Source organism: Capsicum annuum, chromosome 1 (assembly GCF_002878395.1).
Source record: "Capsicum annuum cultivar UCD-10X-F1 chromosome 1, UCD10Xv1.1, whole genome shotgun sequence".
Lineage (NCBI taxonomy): Eukaryota > Viridiplantae > Streptophyta > Magnoliopsida > Solanales > Solanaceae > Capsicum > Capsicum annuum.
Window position 1 is genome coordinate 220,161,357 of NC_061111.1, and position 5,591 is coordinate 220,166,947.

Consider the following 5,591-nt stretch of genomic DNA (forward strand, 5'->3'; position numbering starts at 1 on the left):
TTTACGAAATTGGATGCAATTGGATGCATTATGGGAAGCGAATAATGATTGAAGCTTTGGGATTGAGTTTCTGGATAAGAGAAGATTTGGATTGAGCTCAAAAAGCATGAATTTGGAGACGGAAACAAGCAAAGAAGCAATTAGTTGAGAGGGAATAAGTTGTGCGCGTGGAATCTATCCCCCACTTTGAGCTACGTGTTGCCCCTCATAATTTTATTGTCAATTCCAGTGATCCTCCGCAATAGCCCTGCAACACGAAGGCTAAATCAATTCCCAATAATGAATTCCAATGAGGATCCGCGCCTTGTTATGGCTTTAGTGGAGTGGACTTTATTCCCTCGTAATGAGCCCTGCAATGCGTTGGTGGGTATTTAGTAGGCGAAACTTGTCCTACTAATAAAGAAACACTTCAACACAATTGAGGATACTTTAGTATACGTTCAGCAAAGGCTAAAAATACTATGATACTTTTCTTAGGGTTCTTGGAACTTCACTCTTTCAACATTAATTTTTATTTTTATGTTTTATTTGAACATGAGTGGCTAAACACCCTTGTTCTGGGGTTGAGGCCAAAAACATGACTACACTTTGATATTCTTAGAGTAGTTTATTGTTGAATTATCATATGGGTTATTCTTAATTTTTTGTGCTTACTATTTTGATGAATGGCCACCATTAAAATACACCTACCTTCCTTTGTGAATTCGGGAGGAGAATCATAAGTTAGATCGAAGAGTTTAAGGAGCAAGGTTCTTATTCTTTTATAAAATAAAGGATATGAATTAGTGTCTAGGATAGGGATATATCTAGAAGCTTTGTTTGGTTCACTTGTAGGATGATATCTTAATGCATCTAAATGGATTAGTGCATTCCCGCTAAACGATGTAGTTGTAATGTCTATTTAGGCAGAAGATTAGAGGATTGAGATACCATGATCATACTCTAAACCCTGCAAATGAATAACCCGATAATCAACTTAACTATGATAAGAATGGAGATTTGTAAGATTTTTTAATGTGTCCCAACCCTGGAATTCTCACTCATATTGGTTAAAACTTTGCTTATGTTGCTATTGTCATACTTTGTTATTTCTTGATTACTTAGATTATTCATTAAATCTTCACAATCATTATCGATACTTGAAAACACTTAATACATTTTTGTCGAAACTAAAAGTTAGTAGAATTACTAGTTTAGTAGTCCTCGTAGGTATGATATCTAACTCTCTTAGTAACTATATTACTTGTACGATCACGTGCACTTGCGTGTGCAATAGACCATAACAAGTTTTTGGCATCATTGCCGGGGACTAAAATAATTAGCAATTTTCTAAATTTTTTGTTTTTTGACAATAAGTTTAAGTGTTAATGACTTGATCTTAGTGGATGACTTATGCAGGACTAGCGAAGTACCAAGATAGCAAGAGATAGAGAGTTAGTTGAGCCTTATTTGGAACCAGAATAGGCATTTCACCAAAGGCGAAGAGCTCACTATCCAATTCAATAAGTTCGAATAGTGGATCAAGGAGATCCTAATCTTAATGATCCAGTTGATCCTAATGCTCAATGTGTTCCATTTCCTGTAATTCCAGTTGTTCCTGCTCGAGCAAAAGCCATACCAGTGCGTGAAGTAGCAATCCCACTCACAAACCATGCAATGAATTTCATCTATAAGCCAGAGGCGGGTGGTCAGTTTGAATTGGAGAAAAATATGGTACATCTATTGTGTTCAAGTGGACAATTTTTAGGGTTGTCATACGAAGACCCACAGAAGCACATATAGAACTTCTTGGAAATAAGAGATACCTATATCCTACTAGGGTATCTACTAATTATGTCAGACTGACTCTCTTTCCCTTTTCTATAATTAGAGAAGCAAAGAGTTGGTTATATGTTGAACCACCAAACTCAATTACTTCCTGGGATGATCTATCTTGGAAGTTCCTTATTCGATTCTTTCCATCTGGGAAGACAACACATTTGAGAAGTACGATTCTGAGTTTCACGCAGAAAGAAGAAGAAAATCTTGACCAAGCTTGGGAAAGATTTAAGGGTATGCTTAGAAATAGCCCTCACCATCATTATTCTAATGATGTCCTGGTTCATACTTTCATAGAGGGTCTGGAGCCAAACACCAAGATTCACTTTGATTCAACAGTAGGTGGGCAAGCTTTTGAGAAGACTTATAATGAATTATACACACTGCTGAATCGAATTTTACAAGCTGACTCTAGAAGTGATCCAAAGAAGGTTGTTGGAGTGTTGAAAGTAGACTAGTTTATTGCTATATCTATTCAAATTGTTGCGCTACAAAATCAGTTAACTACTCAGCTCAGCAATATTAATTGGAAGTTACACAGCCTGCAGCAACAGCTAATGTAATTCATTAGCCTAATATTTGGTGTAAGATCTGTGAAAGCAGTGAGCATACAGCAGATGCATGTACGGATAATCCAAAGTCTGTTTATTATGTGGAGAACACTAATTGTCAAGGATAGAAAAACTTTGGTAACACTTACAATCCAAATTTTAGGAACCATCCCAACTTCTCATAGAGTGGAAATCAGACACATAATCACAATTAGTATAGGGGGCTAGTACAACAGAATCAACAGCAGCAAGGTTAGAGTAATCATGCCACGAATCTAACGACTAATATTAAAGAGATGCGAAAGAATATTATGGCTACTCAAGCACAGTTGGTAGCAGATGTGAAGAGTCAATAGTTGATTACAAAGAACTTGGAGATGCAAATTGGTCAGATTGGAGGAGCGTAAAAAACTAGACCTCAGAGAGGTCTGCCTAGTGATAATGAGGCGAATCCAAAATAGGTAAATGCAATCACTATTAGGAGGGGTTTCCAGCTAAAACAGTTGGAACCATAGCAAGTAAATCACAAGGCTATTGATGGTTATAATGAAAATAATGGAGATAAAGTGGTTGAAGAAAAAGCTGAAAGCAAGGAAACCAGAGTGGAGAAGACAACTCTACCTCTACCTTTCCCTCAAAGGCTTCAGAAGCACAAAGAGGAGATTAGTTATAAGAATTTTTTAGAGATTTTGAAATAGGTTCATATCAATCTCCCTCTTGCCGATATTCTGCAGAGTGTTCCAAAGTATTCAAAGTATATGAAAGACATAAAGGAAAACAAGAGCCATTTGGTTGTATTCTACATTAGTACATACTGAGGAGTGCACATCCAAGATTCAGAATAAATTACCCATAAATTTAAAAGATCCAGGAAGTTTGACTTTGCATATCAGTATCGGCTAATTCATCAATGCTCAGGGGTTATGTGATTTAGGGGCAAGCATAAATCTCATTCCCACATCTTGGTTTAGAAAGATGGATCTTAGAAGTCCCAAACCCACAGCAATTATTTTATAATTAGCCGATAGATCTCTTTCTAGGCCTGATGACATCATTGAAGATGTATTGGTGCAAATGGGATCATTTATTTTCCCAGTGGATTTTTTGTTCTCAATTTTGATGTTGATCTGGTCGTTCCATTTATTTTGGGATGTCCATTCTTAGCAACTGGGCAATTACTTATTGATGTAGCTGTAGGGAAGATGACCATGAGAGCTCATGAAAAGGTCAAGGTTTTTTATGTGTATAAGGCAATGAAGTTGCCTGCTATATATGAAGAATTATCCACTATAACAGTTGTAGACCTTGAGTTTGAGCTTCAAGTTATTTTGTCTAATGACCTACTTGAGCGAGCATTGATGGGGTATGATCTTTATGGTGATGTTGAGGCACTATAAATGGTGCAAATTATGGATTTGGAAAGTATTGAAGAAAGAGTTACTAAATTTGAGTCGTTGAATAGATCGATTGGACCATCTCCAAAGGCATTTGTTGATGAAGCACTAAAACTTAAGCTAAAGGCTCTTCCTTCTCATTTAAATTATTCTTTCCTCGGTGAGTATGACACTTTATGTGAAATTTTGTCTGTAGGTTTATTTGATGTGCAGGTGAGAGAGGCATTGACAGTGTTAAAAAGAAAGAAGAAGGCAATTAGATGGCAAATGTCAAACATCACAGGAATCAATCCAGCTTTTTGCATGCACAAAATATATATGGAAGAGGGATAAAAAATAAGTGTGCATCACCAATAAAGATTGGATCCAGTAATGAAAGAAGTGGTTAGAAAAGGTGTCATTAAGTGTCTTGATGCTGGGATAGTTAATCCCATATCCAAAAGTAAATGGGTCAGCGTTGTGCACTACATCCCAAATAAAAAAGGGATGATTGTTGTGACTAATGAAGATAATGAGCTAATTCCAACCCGTACAGTGACTGGATGGAGGATCTACATAGACTATAGGAAAATAAATGAAGCTACAAGAAAGGATCATTATCCTATTCCGTTCATTGATCAAATATTGGATAGGTTGGCAAGACAAGAATACTATTGCTTTTTGGATGGATATTCGGGGTATAATTAGATCACAATAGCACTAGAAGATTAGGAAAAGGCCACCTTTACTTGTCCATATAGAACGTACGTATTCATACGCATGCCTTTTGGCCTTTGCAATGCTCCAGTAACGTTCTAGAGATGCATGATGGTGATATTCTATGATATGGTGGAAGAATTTTTTGAGGTATTTATGGACGACTTTTCTGTCTATGGTAACTCGTTTGATGTTTGTTTGCAGAATCTAGATCGAGTATTAGCCCATTATGAAGAGATAAATCTTGTATTGAACTGGGAGAAGTGCCACTTTTTGGTCAAGGAAGGAATTATCCTTGGTTATAAGGTGTCACATAGAGGACTTGAATTAGACAGAGCCAAAGTTGAAGTTATTGAAAAGCTACCTTATCCTGTGAAAGTAAAAGGAGCAAGAAGTTTTCTTGGGCATACAGGATTTTATAGGCACTTTATCAAAGATTTTTCAATGATAGCAAGTCCAATGTGTAAGTTTTTTGAAAAAGAGAATATTTTGATTTTGGAGCTGAGTGTCAGAAGGCATTTAAAGGTCTGAAGAGAAGGCTGACAATGGCACCCATCCTGATTTTGACTGATTGGGCATTACCATTCGAGTTGATGTGTGATGCAAGTGATATGGCTGTTGGAGTGGTATTGGGGAAGAAAAAATATAAGGTATTTTACTTTATTTACTATGCGAGTGAAGTCTTAGATGTAGCCCAAATGAATTACACAGTCACAGAGAAGGAGATACTAGCACTTATATATACTTTTGATAAATTCAGATCATACTTGGTGGGTACAAAGGTAATTGTTCATACTAACCAAGCTGCCATCCAATATTTGTTCAACAAGAAAGACGTGAAGCCAAGGGTGATAAGGTGGATTTTTCTACTCTAAGAGTCGTATCTAGACGTTTATGATAGAAGGGAGCTGGAAATCAAGTGGCTAATCATCTTTCGAGACTTGAAAGTCATGATCACGTAGCAGATGATAAGCTTTGTATTCAAGAGGTACTTTAGATAAGAAGTCATTGGCATTGGATATAGCTAAAGTTCCATGGTATGCTGACATAGTAAACTTACTAGTAACTGGTATCTATCCTCCAGAGGTCGCTAGTCAACAGAAGAAGAAGTTGTTCTATGACTCTTATGCTT

At 36.7% G+C, this 5,591-nt stretch overlaps 1 non-coding gene across 1 annotated transcript; it reads right to left on the bottom strand.

Annotated features, from left to right (window-relative positions):
* Positions 1 to 1,976: 1,976 nt before the first annotated feature.
* On the bottom strand, positions 1,977 to 2,083 carry LOC124891854. Its single transcript, XR_007049911.1, has one exon. It is a non-coding gene; the product is annotated as a small nucleolar RNA R71 (small nucleolar RNA).
* Positions 2,084 to 5,591: the final 3,508 nt, after the last annotated feature.